Below are 21,746 nucleotides of genomic sequence, written 5' to 3' on the forward strand. Positions count from 1 at the left end.
TTGTGGAGAAAGGATGACCATGACCTGGTTGGGGGGGGGTGGTGGTGCACAGTAGGTGTGCAGAACAGTGGCATGATTCAAGACAGATTTGGAAAATAGGATCAACAGGAGATATTGATAAGTGAGGGAGAAAAAGGTACCAAGGATATCTCCCAATTTCCTGGCATGAGCTCCTGGGTAGATAGCTCACCATTTACCAAGACAAGAAATACTTTGGGAAGACACTATAGGGTGAAGCATCAAGAATTCCATTTTGCGGGGCGCCTGGGTAGCTCAGTTGTTAAGCATCTGCCTTTGGCTCAGGTCATGATCCCAGGGTCCTGGGATCAAGCCCCATGTTGGGCTCTCTGCTCAGCGGGAAACCTGCTTCTCCCTCTCCCACTCCCCCTGCTTGCGTTCCTGCTTTTGCCAACTCTCTCTCTGTCAAATAAATAAATAAAATCTTAAAAAAAAAAAAAAAAAAAGAACTCCATTTTGCAAACCACACAGCTTATCTGTAAAGAGCACAGGAAGATTTACTAGCTTCTATGTAACCTTCTTGGTCTGTTTTCGTCATCTGTAAAATGGGAAATACGGTAAACCTACGTGGCTAAGACAGAAAGGGCATATACATTTAAAATACACGGCATGATTCCCAGCACACAGCAATCTCAAAAAAAAATTGTTAGTGGCTATGATTATTTTTTTACACTTGAGGTTTGAAATGTCTATTGGTGACCTCAGGCAAGATGTCCAGTAGGCAGTTAGATAACTCGGCTCTGCAGCTCAGAACTCTCTCCTGCTGGGAGAGTCTGGCTATGAGATTATGAATCAAACACCTTGTTACAGATTTTATAATAGCAGCTGGAGATTTACTTGTAAATTGACTGAAAGGTCAGTGTCTGGGTATCAACGGCATATAGATGGCACCCAAAGCTATAGAAAATAGAATAATTTGATGCAAAAGTGAACTCTAGGGAGAAAAACTGATGGGTGAAGGAATGAGCCTGTAGGGAGTTACTTAACCACAAAACAAAGATGAAAAGTTGAAGGAAAGCAAATAGATATAAAAGGAGTCTGTACATTTTATTCTATTTCTCCAAGAAGAAAAGTGGCAATCTTAAAAAAAGAGAGTCAGTTACTCCTTACGTATCAAAGTGTACACAAAGATATATTTGTAAAAATATTCACTGTAATGCCAAAATAGCAAAAATGACCTCAAGCAACCTAAATCAATAAAAGCAGACTGATTAGGTAAAGTATGGCACATCCATGTAAAGGAACAAATGTATAGCAATAAAAATCATGCCATAGATGATTTATTGGAAAAAATGTTCACATTTTACTGGTACACCTACTTTTCCGGTGTATATATTGCATAATATACAATAGAAAAAAAGACCCAGAAAAAGAAAAAACACCAGAAGAGCAAACAATACCAGAAAATCAATAATAGTTGATTCTAGATAATGAGATTTCAGATTATTTTCTTTCCTTGTGTTTTTTTTCAAAATATCAGCATGAGTAGATGTTAATTGTATAGACAGAAAATGAAACAAAGCAGAGAACTCTCATGTCTCCCTCTAAAACATCTGACACTCTTAGTTCTCAAATCCTCAAACCAAAACGCTCAAGACAAATACGAAGACTGAACACTTGATACAAATGTCTCCATCACAGTAAAAGGAACCTGACACTGTTGTATGCATGGAGAGCAATATTTACTGATCCTTCCATAATGAAATAGAACCTCTCCACCAGCAGCTATGCTTTTCTAACCTTGAAACAACCAATGTTAAGGTTACAAGTTGGATTACATTCTTCTTGATCTTCAACAATATGCATCAAGAGACAATCACAGGAAAAATTCCATTTCATCGTAAAAAGATAAAGCAGCACAAACTTTCAGTCTGTACATAATTATGTACCAACACAGCCACACAACCAAACCTGAAATTTCTTTCTGTTTTAAGGGAAGAATCACGTATTTGGAAAAAAAAAAAAAAGGATTTTATTTATGTATTTGGGGGTGGGGGAGGAGCAGAGAGACAGGGACAAGTAGACTCCACACTGAGCACAGAGCCCAATATGGGGCTCAATCTCACGACCTGAGCCAAAATCAAGAGTCAGACATTGGGGGCACCTGGGTGGCTCAGTCGTTAAATGTCTGCCTTCGGCTCAGGTCATGATCCCAGGGTCCTGGGATCTAGCCCCACATCAGGCTCCCTGCTCCACAGGAAGCCTGCTTCTCTCTCTCCCACTCCCCCTATTTGCGTTCCCTCTCCCACTGTCTCTCTCTGTCAAAATAAATAAATAAAATCTTAAAAAAAAAAAAGAGTTAGACACCGAACTGACTGCACCACCCAGGCACCCCCAAACCTGAAATTTCTTTAAAAGGAAACATTAAACATTTTCAGAATACCTTTACTTCCCCACAGTATTTTTAAAATTTATCAAGAAAATTTAGGGACGCCTGGGTGGCTCAGTTGGTTAAGCATCTGCCTTCAGCTCAGGTCATGATCCTGGGGTCCTGGGATCGAGCCCCACATCGGGCTCCCTGCTCAGCGGGGAGTCTGCTTCTCTCTCTCCCTCTGCCTGCCACTTCCCCTGCTTACGTGAGCCCCCTCTCTCTCTCTGACAAATAAATAAATAAAATCTTTAAAGAAAAAAAGAAAATTTACATTGCCCCTCTGCTAAACCATAAATAAGCTTCATAAAAGCAGATCAGACTTTCTCTGATATAAGCAAAAGAAGAAATTCTCCTTATATCCCGGTTTTTGATGTCCATGCCATCTTGGCCAAGTTCCTTAGCTTTTCTGAGTCTTGGGTTTCTCACCTAAAAGCAAGGGAAATGTAACTTTCCCTGCGGGAGCTTTCTAGTTTGGAGGACCACGGCAGCTGCATGGGTCCAAATCTCTCTACACATCCTTCCCAAAAGACGACAAAATCAACAAGATGGCAAATATCTTCACAGGCCCAAGGCATTTGTCACGATTAGGGGCACAGAATACCACAAACTTCAAATTACCTGTCAGTGTCGGAAGAAACGAATTTCTAGAAGAGCTGCTTCTGCTGCTACACACCAGTGAGTGTGAAGAGAGGCACGTGTGCAAGGAGAACAGGGGCATGGAGGGGACTCCAATGAAGCCCAGACAAAATTACCCCCGAAGAGGGAAAGTCGTGTGCCAAGTGTCCACAGAGCACACGTGGCCCGAGGCCTGGCAGCTCTCAGCCCCAGCTCCACGGAGCGAAAGGGCTTGAAGGTGAGAGAGAAGTGTTGCTTCTGGGAGAGAAGGAAAGAGGGAGTGGTGCTACAGCACAGAAGGAAGACAGAGAAAGTAAGGTTCCTACGACACACCAGAGCCTTGCCATCCACCAGCAGCAGCACACATTGGAGAAACGGCACCTCTGACAGAGATGCGAGCTCCCGAGCCAGCAAGAGCACCGCGGAAATGCTTGGGAAGAGAAAAACATCAGAACCCTACCAAAGAGCCGCTGAAAACTCTCCCCACCCAAAGCAGAAGGAACCTGAAACAACACTCCAAACTGACTTAAATATCCTCACAGAAGCATTTGGAGATCTGAAAAAACACCTAGAATCAGAAATACAAAAATTAACACCAGAAATGGATGAGGACAAGAAAAGGAAGAAATGTACTGAGAGGTGACGGACTTCAACAAAGACAATGCAGAAAAAAGACAAAAGGACTTTTTCATCAGAACGGAAAAGTTGTAAGGTGTGAGGTGAAATAAGGAACATGGGAGAAAAAATCTAAAAATGACAAAGCAGGACACAGTAAAGAACTGGGCATGCGTGAGAAATGGTGAGGGGCTGGGGGCACGATAGCACAGGGGCCAGTCACAGGGAGGTAAAGCTGAGAAGCGAGACTGGAACCAGATTCATTCATTCTACACACACTTTTGAGCATCGAGGGCACAGGTGCTGGTGGCCGTCATTGGAAGTGGCCCTCGCCCTGTGGGGAAGACAAAGGGGGAGTCAGCAACCTAGAGTAAGGAGAGTGATAGAATCAGACTAAACAGCGAGGGAGGTAACTCTAGAAGCAGAATGGAAGACATTCTGGCGCGTGGCAAGACTGGAAGGGAGGCTAACTAGCAGGCCATGATAAATAAGTCTGAGGTAAAAGCATCAAGGTTTCCTGAAGACCCCACATAAAGAAGACCCCAAGGCTTCTATTTTGGGAAACTAGAGACTGACTCCATAGTAGATGGAAAGAGTTTCTGCTCCATATTGGGCATGGCAGGATACAATCTAGAGACTGGGAACTTGGGAGAGGGCAGGACCTGGAGACCTTGGAGGTGGTCATGTCTCTGGGGGCAGGGGTGGCTGCTGGACATGCAGAGATGGCACATGGGTAACTGAGGGCTCACGCCTCCAACGACCATGCCACAACTCCTGGCGCTTCAACATTTAAGGGGCAGAAGAGGAGGAAGAGCGCTGGAGGTCGAACAGCAACAGGCATGGAGCTAACAGAGAAGGTGCCCAGAAGCCACCTGAGGAGACATTAGGGAAATGGCAGCTGGTCCCCAGATACAGACTGTATGGAGACTGACGAGAGTAAGGGCTGAAAAACAGGAACCTCAGACAGCACCAGTGATTCCACTGAGAAGCAGTTTGGGGTTGAGGAGCAAATGGCACTCATAAAGGAGAATCAGGAAATGCTCTGACGGTGAAGGGAAGAAAGAGAATGGCGACACACAAGGGAAGCTGGAGCAAGAGAAAAGCTGGGAGTGGAAAGACAGGTGGGGGCCAGCGGCGAGGCCAGAACTGCAGAAACGCCAAAAGGAGGATAGAAGACAGGGAGCAAGAGAGAGGAAGGAGCCACGGTTCTAAGGGGGAGCTACCAAGTCAGCTTTCGAAGTCAGGGTCTTTTCCAAAACTGGGAGGGCTGTGTGTCAATGCCACTGAGGCCAGCATCCCAGGGGCCCATGAACAGCTCTTCTTTCTTTCAAACCCGGAGTCGAAGACACAGCTGTGGGCCCCAGTTCTGCCACTCCCTGCCTGTTCCCCTTGAACACACGCAACCTAAATCACCCCAAGCTCAGTTTTCCCATCAGTAAATTAGGTATAACAATACCAGTCACACACACCCCCACCTATGTCATGGTGTCATTGTGAGGCCCCCAAACACAGAATGTGGGGATGCACAGAACAGCCCTGTGCATAAATCACTGGGATCTAATTATTCCATGTATACTTGCTTCTCGCTAGAGCTAGTGTTTGCTTAATCTGTGTGCATCCCACACAGGGTCAGACACACTATTTTGTACAGGTGTTTCCCACACACTGACTCAGACTAAGAACCGACCTCATCTTCTTGAAGGGTACTGTGGCTGAATTGTTTTCTGTGTCCCACACCACTGCCCAGTGAAACCATCATCTTCAAACCTGGGGTAGGTTCCCAGGCTGAGTTTTTAGTTAAGACTCCTAGCAAACTGTGACAGAGTCCAACAACACACACCTTGTAACAGCATTTTCAAATTAGCAGAAGTGCAATTATGAAAAGGTTGCCATATGTTACAATGATTTTTTTTTTAATTAAAAAGAAAACAGTAAGAAATCATCCTAGCATACTTAGCCATTGCGCCTAGAAAAGGCATCTAGAGAAAATCAACCAACCATCCCAGCGGAGCGAGGAGGCAGGGACTCCCCCTGCGGCTCTCACATGGTTCTACAGCAACCTGCTAGCAGTGGAAGACATGCTTGAGTTCTGTCGAATCATCCAGTAGGAAGCAGCGGCAGTCAAATCCATCATGTCATTTCTCACTCACATCCCTCTTACCTCTGAAATGGAGCATACTCTGGAAAAGTACATTTTAATATGGCTGCTACAGACTTACCTACTATTCAATCAAGATCTTTTTATAACAGAGATAATATTGCATCTGTAACTTAGCCCTTTGTGGGGGGCAAAAATAACACATGTAGAGAAAATACTTTTTTTTCACTACCAAAGAAGCAAATTATTTTTGCTGTTCTATACAGTACAGTAGGACTCATACATTTTAAACAACCTAGGTAAGTTTTTTTGTCCATTTGAGGCAAGTCTCAGTAGTGATTTAAAATTAAATTGTTAACCAAGTGTCAGGAACCACGAAATAAGCATAAGCAGTCGTCTCCCTCTGAATAGCAAACACCAGGATATGCAGAATCACGTGAAAGTATAAAACCATACAGTAGTAACACCATCTACTGAATGGCTTCAATTCAAGAAAGCAATCTACTACCTTTAACATCCAAGGGGAAAATGTTAGGACTGTTATATTATTATTATTCTCTTATTATAAAAAGATACTCACTTATTCATTCATGCAATACGGCAAGCATCTATTACATGTCAGACATACTGCTAGGAGCTGGGAATGTGATGTTAAGCCAAACTGACTTGCCCTTGCTCTTCTCATGGACCTATGGTCTAATGAGAGAGACAAAAAATAATAATAGTAATGAGCAGCTAAGCATCGGATTGTGCTCAAAGGAAAAAAGACCTACTACTATAATAAAAAAAAAAAAATAGGAGAGAGACTTAACTTGAAAGGAGGAAAAGGCTTCTCAGAGAAACTAGCATTGAAGCTAACACTGAAGCCAAAGAAGGAGAGGACACTCCAGACAGAGGGAACAGCATATGCAAAGGGTCTGAGGCAAGAAAGAGCTGGACATACCAAGGACTGGAAAATGACCGGCAGCATTTAAGTGGAGAGGGGAAGGAGAGGAAGGCATGAAATGAAGTGGCAGTTGTAGGCCGGAGCCAGATAATTTGGGGTCAAATACAAGATCTGGGTTTTGTTTTGTTTTCTAAGATGGGAATGGAAGAGAATGAATTTGGGATATATTCTAGAGATGAATGGATAGGACTGTTCAATATGGGTGGGGAGTGCAGGAGGGAATGAGGCGCCAAAGGCGATCCATCCCAGGTTTCCGGCTGGAGCAACTGACTGAATAGAGGAACACAGCAGGAGGCAAAGGCTTAGCTGCTGCGCAGGGATGAAAAGATTGGTTCCAATCACAATGTTAAGAAGTTAAAGATGTCTTTGAGACCTCCAGATGGAAAAGCCAAGTAAGTGGTGGGATTCAATGACACAGAAGTGTAATACGTGTGCCATGCCACTCTTAACAAGCTAGATGAGTAGCTCAACTGGGTAAAGGTTGTCCAGCCTTCTTTGGCATTCCCATCCTCTTACTCACCTCTGCATACAGTCCACTCCCAGGCCAAGGAGCAGATCAAGAAAGGGAAGACAGATCATCCCTAAGAACTGTGAACAGTGCTCATTCTCAATTACAGCCATTTACATTCTGAGGAAGCAGAGAAGACTGGAATAAACCAGGTACAGAGCACTAAAGATTTTATAAACTTTTATATATGTTATCAATTTATATATCTTATAAAGTATATACATATATGACTATTAATAAAGTACATGAAATATATATAATTTTAATAATATTCTTAAATAAATAAATTTTATATAAGAAAATACAAGCTGGGGCATCTGGGTGGCTCAATCGGTTAAGCATCTGCCTTCCACTCAGATCATGATCCAGGGTCCTGGGATCGAGCCCCACATCATCTGGCTCCTTGCTCAGCAGTGAGCCTGCTTCTCCCTCTCCCTTTGCCCCCCCTCCGCCCCCCCAGCTCATGCTCTCTCTCTCTCGTGCTATCTCAAATAAATATATAAAATCTTTAAAAAAGAATATGACTACATTTTTAACGTTTTCTGTGGTTCATGTAGTATGCATATTGTTCCACAGTAAAAAAAAAATCTTAAAATTGAATCATTTTTTAATATTTAAGATAAGACTTATATGCTTAAGTTAGCTCATCTCCTATTTCTTTGATAAAAACTTAAGGCATCAATATCCTACTTACATTTTGGCCAACTGGCAGTACTTTGAAAAGCATGACAAAATGGTATGAAATCATTTATTGTATCAACCACTGATTCATGGTTTCAGGTTGTAAGGGACTCCTAACCCGTATCTGATCCCTGGGTTGATGTTTTGTTTTTTAACCAAATTGCTATGATTCAAAATTCTTTGTTCATTCAAAATTTCCACCAATTTCATAAGAGCAAAAACTGCAGAAGCAGGCTCACCACACTTGACTTCTGGCAGGGCGACATTTAACAACGGCGAGACAGCCACATAAAAGATGACGTCATCCACATCTGCTGATTCACGCAGAAAGGGGGGAATTAGGAGGAGCAGACAGTGAAGCCAAGAGCGATATGGGAATTGTGATTACATTTTACTGGAAAGTAGGCTGCTGAGCTAGACAACTGCTCAAAAAGGTTACTGGTAGCCAATGAAGAAAAAGGAGAAGGTGGTTATTTTGTGAAATGAGATTAGAAGAGTCAAACAGTATTGGTGAAGCAGAGGAGTAAAAAGCAGAATTTTAGCCATGAAAGACTGAGACCGAGCATTCCCCTTTCTTTCTCTGAGTGCACACTTCCCACATCTAACCCATTTAAAAACATAGCTTCTCAGTCACACTTTCAGAAGATAAACTTTAAAATCATCTTAAACCGGGGCGCCTGGGTGGCTCAGTCGTTAAGCGTCTGCCTTCAGCTCAGGTCATGGGTCCTGGGATCGAGCCCCACATCAGGCTCCCTGCTCCGCGGGAAGCCTGCTTCTCCCTCTCCCACTCCCCCTGCTTGTGTTCCCTCTCTCGCTGTGTCTCTCTCTGTCAAATAAATAAATAAAATCTTTAAAAAAAAATCATCTTAAACTCACCTTTTGTCCAAGCAATCATGCTAACACCTTTATAAAGCTCATAATAATAAAACTTTTTAAATGGCTAATACACAATATGTGGCAACATAAATTCTAGAGTAAAATGTCTATCTGTGCAATACATGTTTAACTGCCTTAAATATAAATTTCTACACTGAACAACCATCCATGCAGAATGCCATTAGTACATTTAAGGCATCAAATAGAAAAGAATCAAGTACTTACTCTTTTTTTTTAAGATTTTTATTTATTTATTGAGAGAGAGAGAGAATGGTAGAGAGCATGAGAGAGAGGAAGGTCAGAGGGAGAAGCAGACTCCCTGCTGAGCAGGGAGCCCGATGCGGGACTCGATCCCGGGACTCCAGGATCATGACCTGAGCCGAAGGCAGTCGCTTAACCAACTGAGCCACCCAGGCGCCCACAAGTACTTACTCTTAAGCCATGCCCATTTTCATAGAACCAAATCCCTAATGTGAAGAAAACCAAAAATTGATTGTAATCCACTGTTGTCACATCATGTATTCAATAACTGTTTCTTGAGTACCTACTATGTTGTATTAGGAACTGTGTGAGGCCCAGTGAGTAAGATAATCAATTACTGAACCAAAATTAAGGCACTGAGAAGTATGAATGGGACCATGGAGTCAATTATTAATGACACTGGTATAGAAATAATAATAACAAATATTAACATCAACTTTTAATAAGTAATTATTACGTGACTGGTTCTCTGCTAAGCACTTTTTAAATTATTATTTTTAATTGTGGTTAAAGACACATAACATACAATTTGCCACCTAAATCATTTTTTTAAGATTTATTTATTTATTTGAGAGAGAGAGCAAGGGAGTGGGAGGAGGGAGAGGGAGAGAGACAGAGAGAAGCAGACGCCCCACTGAGCACACAGTCCTATGCCGGGCTCAGTCTCATATCCCTGAGATCATGACCTGAGCCAAAATCAAGAGTCAGATACTTAACTGACTGAGCCACCCAGGTGCCCTGCCATTTAAATCATTTTGGGCTGTATGATACAGTAGCGTTAGGTACATTTACATGTTGGGCAACCATTACCACCACCCACCTCCAGACTCTTTTCATGTTGAAAATTGAAACTCTGAACCCATAAAATAATAACTCCCATTCCCTTCTCTCCTGAACCCCTAACAACCACCATTCCACTTAAGAATTAAAATTTCATAAGTATAGCCAAAAATATACTTCTATTTGAATCCACACGTTTGTGGCATATCTTTTTCAACTAAGGCAACATTAAAATCAAGAATCAAAATAAACTGTACTTAGATTTCTGTAAGACAAAGTATTAAATCTGGATTTTTTTTAAAAAAATGAAGTATATTAAATTATTAACATTTTAAAGAACAGAAAGGTTTTACTGTAAAATTTTAAGGATTAACCTCATATTCCCTAACCTCTGTAAAATTTCTATTTCATGTTTTAAAAATTAACACTATGGCACATGTATAAAATTTATTAATAAATATCATACTCTGGATGTAACATGCACAAAAACTTTTTAGCAATGTGGTGTACAACCAAAAACGTTTGGGGAACTGCTGAGAAAAAAGTGTTTTGGTCCCGTTAACGGGAATCAGTGAAAGGAGGGATGGTGAGGAGTTCGTTTCCGAACGTGTTGATACGTACTGAGTTAATGTGTCAAGCAGAAGATCAGGTTGAGGTACCCAAGAGGCGAAAGGACATGTAAAGCCTAGAGTGCAGCTGAGAAACGGAATCTATATTTAGAAGTCATCTGCAGAGCAGTGACCAGAAGAGACGTGAGATGGGATGAGAACCATGAAAAAACAGGACAGCAGAGGCCTACACAGAGGGGAGTCCCTGTATTTAGAAAGTCCAGTAGAAAGGAGATCTAAAGGAGACAGGGAGCTAGGAGGAAAGCCAAAAGAATACATAAGATGGATACCATAAAATGAGACCACAGTGTCAAAAGTTGTAGAAAACTAAGGCATTGAGAAAAGACCAGTCACTGGATTTGGCGGCCATGAGGGCATTTCAGTCCTCTGAGAGCATTTTCGGTAATGGGTAGTGCCAGAAGCCTGATTCAGATCTGACTGAATGGTGAGGAAGAGGAGATAAGAAGTGAGTGGTCCACAGGGAAACTTGGTGATGATGGGAATGAAAAGAAAAGCAGAAGAACGATGGATGGAATGGCTTGGTCGCAAGAATTTTGCCCCTTAAGAGATATTTGGCAATGTCTGGCAACACTCCAGAGTGCTACTGGCATCTGGTGAGTAACGGCCAGAGTTGCTGCTAAACATCTTGCAATACACAGGACTGCCCCCTACAACAAAGAATTATCCAGCATAAAACAATGATGGTGCCCAAAATATCAATAGTGAATCATTGAGAAATTCTCCTCTAAAAGATCAGATAGATCTGAGCATTTTCATATGGTAAGAAGCTACCAAACTTAAGTTACAAAAAAAAAAAAAAAAAAAAAAGAAAGAAAAGAAAGGATGTATTGACAAATCAGGTTCTCACAAAAATGGCAAGGTAAATGACTAAGGGCAAAAACAGGTGGATGAGCACTGGAAAAGAGAAGACCTTTCCAAGTTGTTTCAAATGGAATGGAAGCAGAGACAAGAGTAAACAGAGAGAACTGGAGATCAAAAAGATGAAAGTTAAGGGAGCTAATCTCAGATGGCCTTGAAATATCTCCCTAGAAAAAGGAGCAGCAAGAATTCCACAGCAATATGGGGATGGAAGTAGGGTCTTCAGAGGGGAAGGCACTGGGAAGAGCCCCTACATGGGTAAAGCAGTTAGAGGGACATGAAAGTTTTACCAAGTACCTATGAGGGTTTGGCAGGAGAAAAACAAAATCAACTCAGCTTCCTGAAGGCTTATACAAAAAAGTCATTTATCCTTGGAGCAAAAGATAAGAGAATAAATAACATTAGGGTTAACTCAAGGTCAGGATTGGCCAGATAACTCAGAGGAGGATAAAAAGTAACAAAAACTAGATAGTCCTCCTGAACTGGCTTGCTTGCAGTGCATACTAAGGCAATGAAACCTAAACCAGATGAACTGAGAAGACAGAAAGGAGGCTGGGCACCATAAGAGAGGCAACTACCAGGCTGGGAAGAATGAGAAGAAAAGGAATGACAGAAAGCCAAGGTCAAAGGGTAATTTTGGGGTCTCAAATCTTGGATGGCAAGTTGTTTCAAATTATGATAAGGCCCAAGACAAAGGCATGCCTATACATGGCTAGAAACTATTCCTGACATCCAAGGAGGGCAGGGAGGACTCAAGCTTCCTGGATCGCACCATCCGTAATATATTCCCACCAGCACGTTTTCCGTGACCACTTACTTAACAGTATGTCTCTGTTCAGGTACACCAATCACATTGTCGCTAGATCCCCCTGTATATCCCACAGCACCTGTCAGTGCTGACATGACCATCTGAAGTTAGTGGAGACTGTGTCACCAGAGCTAGCTGGCCCACGTGGAAATCGAATCTCTCTGACGTCAAACTCAGGAGCCTGAGAGTTGCACATAAAAGACGCTATCACGATACGGTAGCACATAATATTCCTTATTACAGGATGGACACCATGGCTCATGGTTATCACTATTCTCTACTGTGGTAATAAGCGAATCCAGCTTTACAACCAAGACAAAATTAGCTTTCATTTCTTGCCAGTAAACTCCAACTGACTGTACTGTCTGAAGACACAAACACCGCTAAGCACTATTTCCTGTACTTATCATTGTCTTCCAAGATCAACATGTAAGAAACAGAGTTTCATTTCACCATCCTTCTAGCTACTACCTTTTCACACAAGTCCTGTTCCAGCATGCCCTATCATCTTAAAAGGACAATTTAATTTTTAAGGGACTGCAGCAACTAGAAAAAATGGATTAAATAGAGCCAATGACTAGGGAGAACACACAAAATGAGAATTTAACTTTATATAAAATTAAGTAAATAAAAAAATAAATGAGAAGTTAGCTTATAAAAAATAAAACTACTTTAAACAAATGATATAAAATTGAGACATTCTAAAATTGATGTTTTAATAAACATTCTAATTTTACTCCAAAATCAAATAAAGTATCCAGATATGAAACTGTCATTTTTCAGAGGGCTTTTTAAAGACACCCAAGGAACAGTTCTTTATGCTGATGAAAAAAATACTTAAAAATTGTAAAAAGAGCAACCACATATCTAAATATTAGGTTGTTCAATCACAGAAATCTTTTTTTTTTAAGATTTTATTTATTTGTCAGAGAGAGAGAGAGCACAAGCAGGGGGAGTGGGAGAGGGAGAAGCAGGCTTCCCGCTGAGCAAGAAGCCTGGTGCCGGGCTCGATCCCAGTACCCTGGAATCATGACCTGAGCCGAAGGCAGACGCTTAACGACTGAGCCACCCAGGCGTCCCTCAATCACAGAAATCTTGATATTCACCAAATGCTGTGAATTGTTCTCCAAAGAGAGATTATATCAAATTATCTGCTGAAGGGAAGAAGAGGTACAAATAAGACCTAAGAACAAAAGAAAACAATAACCCCAAGACTATTTATATAACTAGATCCCTCCCCCCAAATATTATATAACTAAGTAATTTCAAGCATCAGAACCAATGTCTGGCCTTTTTGACAGACAATCTACAAATAATAATTAGGATGGCTCTTATTCTATCTACTACACCCTATTCATAGGGGTCCTGGAAAGTAACATCTAACCAATAATCCATTTATTAAAGACTTTCTGTGTATAGCAGCAGAGCGCATCCAGCAGAGCAGCTAACCCAGAGCTCATCAGAGGGTTGTGTGGAACTTATCACACATATCTGATAATACAAGTGGCAGGAATGAATGGGATCAGTCATAGACAAGGTCAAGAAAGAAGAAAAGAGACTCAAGGCCAAACTCTCTGAATCAGTGACTCTTGGATCTTAGGGAGTTTCTTAAATTAACAGACCATCAGACCCCATCCCCACGAGTGTGATTCAGACTGTCTGGGGTGGGGCCCAGGCAAACGGGCTTTGTAGCAAGCACTTTAGATGATGCCAAAGCAGGTGCTGTGTCGACCTGCTTTTGAAAAACACAACCCCAGACCGTAAAAAGAAAAAAATTGATAAGTTGGACTTTATCAAAATTTAAGACTTTTGCTCTACAAAAGATCCCACGAACAGGGATGAAAAGACAAGTAATAGACTGAAAGAAAATATTTGCGTATCTGAATGAACTCTATGGATGGATTATCAATGTCAATTTCCTGGTTTTGCTCTGTCCTATAATTATGGAAGATGTTACCTTTGGGGGAAACTGAGTGAGAGGTACATGAGAATTCCTGTACATTTTTTGGCAATTTTCCATGAATTACAATGATCTCAAATCAAAAAGTTGTTTTTTTTTTTTTAAGTAACTACTTGTCTGTCTAGCTATCTAGCACTTTGGTAACAAGCCAGTGGCTTATACTAAAGCCTGAAATGCTGTTTATTTAATAGAGCCAAAGTCCAGGAAAGGTGACAATTCACAACTTGTAAAATCTTCAACAATGTTAACCTGAATTGAACAGGTACTCTCCCCCTCTCCATAATAATTCAGATGTAAGTGCAAAAGTTGAGATTGTTGTTGTTGTCATTATTAATATTTTACTATCCAGAGCAGTGTTATGACATACCACAGAAACTGAGTAAGTGATATGACTTCAGATATATATAATTAATATTAAGACCTGTTAGGAAAGTATTTGCATTTTCTCCTTTGAATCTAATACTGAGTGAATATTATTTTTAAGACTATAAGATTAGTATTATTCAAAAGCTAAATAAAGTAAGTTATAGAGAAAAGGAGAAAAACTAGAGAACTATTACTGTTTCAATATATAGAGTGTAACAGCAAGAGTATTTTCAGTGTCTCTAGAACTGCACCTACTGTGAATAATAATACTAATTAATTGCTGGTACTTATAAGGTACTTCTATGTGTTAGATACTATGCTAAGCTCATCATAAGTGGATCATCTTACTTAACACTCACAACCCACGAAGTAGGTATTGTAATGAAAGACGGGAAAACAGGGAGATTAAATAGCTCATCCATGGCCAGATCTCTTATGACGACAAAGCTCCTGATACAACCACTGAACATCCAACCCCTGTCACTGCTCCCACACGTCATCATCACCTTACACCCAGAGGGCAAGGGGTCCCCCAGTATGACTCTGAAAATGTGACAGAAATTAAGGGCCCCGGGGTTCTTGATGAGGTTTTTAATCTGACACTAAGCATTTTAAGGACCAACTGGATGGAGTAAGTAATAATATTCGCCATAATTCCAATTATTCTGGATGAATTAACATTGAAAACAGAACTGCCAGAAATGAAGCTGTCCTGCTTACAGCCCACTGAGAAGCCTTAACCAATTCAGAGGAAGTAGCCAGGATAAAACAAGGCCAAGTAAAACCAATGGAAATGGCCACAAGTCTCAAGAGAGCAAGGCCATTTTATAGGAATTAGAAACAGAGTAGCTGTTAATCTAATTTCTAATTTCACTTTTACCATGTATTTCATTTCTGAAGGCAATTCAAAGGATTCCTTTGAGTATTTTCTCATCTTTTTTGTTTTGTTTTTACAGGAGAGGTCCTGATTTTTCAAATCTATCCAAAGACTGAAGAAGCAGCTCTTCCTACTTCTACACTCATAATATCAAACATGTTTCTTGAATCAGCTGTGTTTAAAGAGCATCAAGAACTGTAAAGAGTGTAAGATAATTTACAGTTCCCAATATTAAGAAAATGAATACATTCCCGGTAGTATACCACAGACTGTTTCTACTCAAGCCATTAGGAAACTTCTTTTTTTTTAAAGATTTTATTTATTTATTTATTTGAGAGAGAGAGAATGAGAGACAGAGAGCACGAGAGGGAAGAGGGTCAGAGGGAGAAGCAGACTCTCTGCTGAGCAGGAAGCCCGATGTGGGACTCGATCCCGGGACTCCAGGATCATGACCTGAGCCGAAGGCAGTCGCTTAACCAACTGAGCCACCCAGGCGCCCGCCATTAGGAAACTTCTTGTATATTTGTTATCCAATGTCAGCTACAATCACAAATTATATGATAGTTTTTTTAAAAAAATCACATATGCTGGGGGGCCTGGGTGGCTCAGTTGTTAAGCGTCTGACTTCAGCTCAGGTCATGATCCCGGGGTCCTGGGATTGAGCCCTGCATCGGGCTCCCTGCTCGGCAGGAAGTCTGCTTCTCCCTCTCCCACCCCCGCTGCTTGTGTTCCCTCTCTCGCTGTGTCTCTGTCAAATAAACAAAAAAATCTTTAAAAAAAATAAATAAATAAAAAATAAAAATCACATATGCTGAGTCATTGTGAACTGCTTCTGAGTGAGAGCAGTTAAACAAGGACACCCAAGGCTCAGGACAGGCCCTACCTCCACCACATAGCACGGAAAGGCACTGAGCAGGGGTATTGCTGGGACTACTTTTGGAAGACCAATTGGGAGCCGTTAGTCCCAAATAAGGTAGTGGGCTGAGAGGGAGCTCAGTGTTCTGGGAATAAGGAGCACCACCCATATAATTACAAGACAATAGAAACAAGAACAAAATGTAACAGGTTATTTAAACCCTGAGAATAAAAAGCTAAACAACTTAGTAAGTGTTATCTCTGTAGAGTGGAGTTGAAACAATCCTATACCTGTCCTTTGAATAATCTCACCTAGGGGTAAATTCTGCTGTCCACATGATGGACCACACATGATCTCTGCTTCAAAGGAGGATGGTCAGGGGCTGATCGTAATGGCTCAAATTTTCCCTGGCACCTTTCAAGTTTACACATATTTCATGCATCATATGCATCCATATTTTGTCTATTTGACTTTTCCAAGAAACCCAATATATCAATGAAGATCAGATAGAGTGAAATTACAAAACCTAGGCTAAGCTCTAGGTTGCATAATAAGTCAAACTGAACCTACCTGTTGTGGTGAGAGTACTGATTGCCTCTAGATCCATCCTCCACTTTTTCCTTTCAGAAACAGAAACCTCCACAAGTTTTAGCTGGCACACGATCAGCCAGCTAGTCTACAATTCCCAGCCTCCCTTGCAGCTAAGTAACGGCTACTTGTTTCTGCTCAAAGAGATCTGAGAAGGAGGTATGCAATTTTGCGTCACAGACTTTAAAAAAGGGAATTGCTTGCCTACCCTACCCCTCCACCCCAGTCCCCAACCTTCCTACAGGTAGGGCACAGACGTGGTTCTAGCCAGCCAACTTGTAGCCTGCAGATGAGGACAATATTATGATGGTAGCGCAACATGATAAAGCCTCAGTCTCTGAATGACCTCTTTACCAGGGATTCTCAAACTTTAGTGTGCCTCAGAATTACCTGGCTTGGCCCACCTCCACAGTTCCTGATTCACAATTTGCATTTCTAGCAAGTTCCCAAGTGATATTAACACAGCTGATCTGATGCAACAGGCTGGGGAGCACATCTTGATAACTAATGAACTAGACGTGCTCTTTCATTAAGATGGACACTAGCCACATTGGTCACTGAGCACTTCAAAGGTGGCTAGTGAGACGAAGGGACTGAATTTTTAATATTATATCATTTTAATTAACTTAAATATCAATACTTGATTTAGTTAATGAAAAACTTGAGTATGTGAAACTACTTTTTTCAACTGTAAATTTTATGACATCTAAATACAGACCAAGTATTTCAGATGAAAATTCAGTGTCCAAGCCGAGATGTGCTGTAAGTGTAAATTACCTCCGACTTTGAAGACTTAGTAAGAGAGAAAGAATATGACATATTTCATTGGTACTTTTTCTCCTGGAGTATATGTTGAAGTAACATTTTGACTGTATTGAGTCAAATAGATTATGTTATTAAAACAAATTTTTAGGAAATTTAATATTGTGACACGTGTGGCTCACATATTTTTATTGAATGGCTATGATCTAAACTATATTATGTGAATGAGAGAGAGAAAGTGGGAAAGAGATCATCCATCTTATTTGGGCAATTAGCTTTATTTGTGTCTCTTTGTAACAGCTGCTTAGCCTAAACCTTGATTATCCTCCTATGCAAAATGTGTAATTTCCAAATTCCTGGTGGTAAATGTATGATGCTACCACTCCCTTTCCACTCATCCTAATCCTCTTTTCTTGTTTTATTCAACCTCAATTGCACAGAACAGATTAATCACCATCTTGAAATGAGACACATTCATATCTCTGGGCCACATGAGCTGCCTTCATTCACTCATTCTTCATTTCTAAGCTATGATAGGTGACCATGAACCCATCACCTGCTGCAAAAATTAGACTTTACCATAACTGATCTACCCAAATGGCCCTCCCAGTCTCATCCTCCTGGTTCCTACTACCTAAGGTAACAGCCGTCCTGAATCCTGTACTCACCATTCTACTACTTTCCTCTCTCTATATTATCATCTTGTCTATATGTATTCCTCAAACCTACAGTTACAATTTTAGTTGTTTTAAATATCTAGAAAAGGGAACTATATGTACTATTAAAAGTTTTTTCATTTTATATTGGTAAGACTCATCTATGCTGTAACTCTTTCATTATACTTTATTTTGATTTGGGTATATGTCCCATTGGGTGCATATACTATAGTTTATTCATCTACTCTCTTACCCACAGACATTTTGGGTTTTTCCAGGTTTATGATGTTGTATACGGTGCTGCCACAAATACTGCACATATTTCCTGGTGCATATGTGCAAGAATCTCTTTTACATATGTACTTAGGAGTAAAAATATTGGAAATGTGGCCATGAGATAATGCCAATACTCTTTTCTAAGATACTTGCACCAATATAGTAGCAGGTGTGAGATCCTCTGGATCTCCATCTGCCCTAGCACTTGAAATTAACAGATCATTCAAATTTTCCAATTGAATGGGTATAAAATGGCATTTCATTGGAGCTCTGAGTTGTATTCCAAATCACAAATGATGCTGAACATTTTATATATATATTTTTTGGCCATCTGTGCTTCCTTATCAGTATCTATAAAATACCCATGCACATCCTTGCCCATTTTTCTAGTGGTTGTTCACGCTTTTCTTCTTGATTGGTAGGACTTTGTATATTCTCAAAAATGATCAGTTCATGGCCAGTCTTGTTTCATCTATACCCCTATTTCCCCACCCACAAATTATACTGAAGCAAATCTTAGGCATCATATAATTTCAATAAGTCTCTTTAAATGAACAAAATTCTTAATTTTAATACAGTCCAATTTGTCAGTCTTTCTTTTATATTAAATGTGTAGGTTTTTGTTTTTTGGTTTTGGTTTTTATATCTTAAGAAATCTTCTCTGAAGACTAAAAGTATGAAAACACTTAGGAAATCCTTTCCTACCCCAAGTCTTAAGGTTTTCTTCCTGACATTTAAGACTCTAGAAGGAGTTGATTTTTTTTTTTTTGTATATGGTATAAAAGTGCAAGGTGAAGCAGCAAGTGTTGATGCAGAAGCTGCAAGTTCTCTAGAAGATCTAGCTAAGATCACTGATGAAAGTGGCTACACTAAACAAGAGATCTGCAGTGTAGACAAAACGGCCTTATATTGGACAAAGATGTCATCTAGAACTTTCATAGCTGAAGAGGAGAAGTCAATGCCTGCCTTCAAAGCTTCAAAGGACAAGCTGACTCTCTTGTTAGGGCTTAATGCAACAAGGTGACTTTTATTGGAAGCCAATGCTCATTGACCATTTTGAAATTCTAGGGCCCTTAAGAATTATGTGACATCTACTCTGCCTGGGCTCTATAAATGGAACAAAAAAGCCTGGATGACAACGCACCTGTTTACAACACAGTTTACTGAATATTTTAAGCCCACTGCTGAGACCTACTGCTTAGAAAAAAAGATTCCTTTAGAAATAGTACTGCTTACTGACATCACACCTGGTCATCCAAGAGCTCTGATGGAGATGTACAATGAAATTACAGTTCTCTTCATGCCTGCTAACAAAACATCCATTCTGCAGCCCATAGATCCAGGAATCATTTCAACATTCAAGTCTTACTATTTAAGAAATATGTGTCATAAGGCTATAAGGCTTAGGTTGCCATAGATAGTGATTCCTCTGGTGGATCTGGGCAAAGTAAATTGAAAATCTTCTAGGAAGGATTCACCATTCTGGATGCCATTAAGAACATTCGTGATTCATGGGAAGAGATCAAAATGTTAACATTAACAGGAGTTTGGAAGAAGGTGATTCCAATCCTCTTGGATGATTTCGAAGGGTTCAAGCCTTCAGTGAATCCTCGAAGTAACTGCAGATGTGGTGGAAACAGCAAGAGAACTAGAATTAGAAGGGGAGCCGGAAGATGTGACTGAATTGCTACAATCTCATGATAAAACTTGAATGGATGAGGAGTTGCTTCTTATGGATGAACAAAAAAAGTGGTTTCTCGAGATGGAATCAGTGAAGATGCTATGAAGATTGTTGAAATGAAAACAAAGAATTTAGATGGAATATTACATGCTATCAAATTGCATCACATGCTACAGAGAAGTTGTTCATGAAAAGAAGTGTCCATCGACGCAGAAAACTTGTTGTCTTATCTTAAGAAATTGCTGCAGCCACCCCAACCTTCAGCAACCATCACCCTGGTCAGCAGCCATCAATATTGAGGCAAGATCCCCCACTGGCAAAAAGAGTAGGACTCCCTGAAAGCTCAGATGATGGTTAGCATTTTTTAGCAATAAAGTATTTGTTAATTAAGGTACATACATTGTTTTTTAGACATAATGCTATTTCCCACTTAAGAGACTAGTATATAAACATAACTTTCATATGCACTGGGAAACAAAGAAACTTCATCTGACTCCCTTTATCATGAGATGTGCTTTATTGTGGTGGTCTGGAATTGAACCCGCAACATTTCCGAGGTATGCCTGTACACTACAGAAGTCAAAATCATCCAGAGATAGGTTAGGAAACAGTCATTCCATCACTTACTCAAGACATAAGCTTCTACTGAATGCTAAGCACTAGGCTAGATGCTGGAGAAACCAAGACAAACAAAAGGAAGTTTGTAACTGAGGTCAAGAGAGGGAGACATGCACATAAAGAAATAACAGCAATTGTACAATATACACTAGACTTAGCAGAGCATGTAAAGGGAGCAATTAGCTGGGAAAATCATGAGACTGGCTGGTGTCTCTGTTCTGCTACCCGGCTCCTATAAAAGACATTCTTTTATAAATAACTCCTCTTCCAAATGTGTATGCTTCCAAAGGGCAAGGGGAGCCTTAGAGAACAGAAGATTTACACACTGTGTTGGTTATTCTCCATTTGCCCTCCCACCCCAGATCCATGATCCAGCCTTCTCTGCCCTTCCCTGGGCTCCAGGAAACTGCGTTACCCAGAATCCCTTACTCTAGCTCCCAGATGGATCTGGCTAATAGAAAATACCAGCAAGACACTGGAGAGGAGAGGGAAGGGGAGTTCACATATTTGAACTCATCCCCATCTCCCTACCTGTCCCAGTCCTGCCTGTAGCTGGATCTATACTTACAGTTCCCTGGGCACGGTTCTCACTGGGTCCCAGGAACACTGTTTCCTCCCTCATTTCTTCTGACCTAGAGACAGCGTTGGCTCCCACCTTTGCTATCTGTGAAGTGCTCTGCCATCACCTGGGGGTTCCCTGAGCCCTGCCCTCGACTCTTTAAATCATTCCTTCATTAAATACTCCTCAGGTAAACCTTTACAATATACCATCAACCTTACCTGCCAGAACTCTAACCGAAACCATAATTTTCTGCAACTAAGAAATCCAGCCTCTAGAAAATATCTGAGCAAGGCTTACGTTTTCAAAGGGTCTGAAATCTGGACAATATCATCATTGCCCAACATTTACCGAATAACTACCTTGGATAGCGCCTCTTATCTTGTGCTGGGTATGCCAGTTTTGACTACAGTAAAGTTTGCATCTCTCCTGGACTTGGTTTGCCATCCTCAAAAAAGTGAGTCTTAAGAGCAGTTGTGGGTA

General features: G+C 40.7%; 1 protein-coding gene across 9 annotated transcripts in view; it reads right to left on the reverse strand.

Moving 5' to 3' along the window:
• OSBPL6 (oxysterol binding protein like 6) overlaps positions 1–21,746 on the reverse strand; it is a 207,033-nt gene that overhangs the window by 144,256 nt on the left and 41,031 nt on the right. The window lies entirely within an intron of this gene.

Source organism: Callorhinus ursinus, unplaced genomic scaffold (assembly GCF_003265705.2).
Source record: "Callorhinus ursinus isolate GAN/ISIS: 27379988/994484 unplaced genomic scaffold, GSC_fseal_2.0 scaffold2, whole genome shotgun sequence".
Classification (NCBI taxonomy): domain Eukaryota; kingdom Metazoa; phylum Chordata; class Mammalia; order Carnivora; family Otariidae; genus Callorhinus; species Callorhinus ursinus.